At 35.7% G+C, this 1,423-nt stretch overlaps 1 non-coding gene across 1 annotated transcript; it reads right to left on the reverse strand.

Moving 5' to 3' along the window:
* Positions 1-465: 465 nt before the first annotated feature.
* TRNAV-AAC (transfer RNA valine (anticodon AAC)) lies at positions 466-539 on the reverse strand. Its single transcript has one exon. It is a non-coding gene; the product is annotated as a tRNA-Val (tRNA).
* Between the last annotated feature and the right edge of the window lie 884 nt (positions 540-1,423).

The following is a 1,423-nucleotide window of genomic DNA, read 5'->3' on the forward strand; positions in this document are numbered from 1 at the left end:
TAAATTCTAACACAAACCTGGTCCATTGACACCTCATTCTTATCTTCTATCAATAGACTAGATATTGGTTCAATCCAACCCAATCCAATATAAATTCATTATGGATGGGCCAGGTCGAATCCAATCCAATAAATGCTTTGGACCATTAATTCAATGTCTTGTTGGTCCATCCAATGTGTCCAAATTGATTTTGGTTTGGATGGGGTCCAATCCAAAACTGGTCCACTGACCCCTATTAACATCTGTAATATTATATCTTTATCATATTAAACCAAAAGAAATATGATAAATAAGAATAATTTATATTAACAATAAAAATAAAATACAAAATAAAATAGGTAGATTTTTGCTTTTCAAATTTCAGTTTTATCAGACATGAACATAGCCATGGATCTATGGACTATAGCATGTGGCACTTGGATAGCCAGCTGGCCAACTGGGTAAAATATTAGAGATAAAAGGAAATGGCGTCGCCCGGACTCGAACCGGAGACCTTCAGTGTGTTAGACTGACGTGATAACCAACTACACCACGAAACCATTGCTTGGAAAAGTTTTGCTTCACTACAGGTTAAGTTTGCAAATTGTACTTCTTAATCTCAACATGTCATTAAGTCAACAGTTCTGCAAATAATACTTTCGGTGTTGGTTTTCTGCGAGGCAGAAATCTTGATCCTCCGGGAGTTATCTTTTTGACTGACTATCGTCTTCTTCAGCTTCAACTGCTGTTGATTTGATTTTGGACTCCTTCACTTGCTTCCTTTGTTCTTCGTCCATGTAAAACTTTGCAGATCGATAGTGTGTATTAATCCCAAAATTCTGCAACAGTGTGTATCAATCCCAAACTTCAAAGGGAAATTAAAACCATAGTTAATGTAGAAAAGGGAGAAGGAACCATCAAGAATTCTTTGTTGGTAGGATCATGGGTTTCCCAGAAAAATCACAGAGAGAGATCTATATGATACTTTTCGCGTATCATATATGAATTCAACGGCATCAGAATGGTCTGCACGCCCCTCACAGACCTGTAAAAACAAGAAGAAAGACTTTGTTAGTTAGTTAAACTGGAAATATAGGAAAATGAAGGAGAGAAATGGGGTTGCAAGTATTTCCTGCTATTCCACCTCGTCCATTTGTTTTTAAAATAGAATACTCTAATCAGTAATCTCACAGAACATAGAAATTAGTAATCTCACCTTGATAATCTCGGTCTGTTCTTGGACTTGATTTTATATTGATTCTTAAGAGTACTATGTGTATACACAGAAATTAGTAATCTCACCTTGATAATCTCGGTCTGTTCTTGGACTTGAATTTATATTGATTCTTAAAAGTACTATGTGTACAGGAGTCTTCATCATACTGGTATATAGAGGATAAGAATGCAATAAGTTAGAACATGATAGAAATTGGCAGGTGTACAG

Source organism: Nelumbo lutea, chromosome 2 (genome assembly GCF_056320005.1).
Source record: "Nelumbo lutea isolate HS-2025 chromosome 2, American lotus-T2T, whole genome shotgun sequence".
NCBI classification, from domain to species: domain Eukaryota; kingdom Viridiplantae; phylum Streptophyta; class Magnoliopsida; order Proteales; family Nelumbonaceae; genus Nelumbo; species Nelumbo lutea.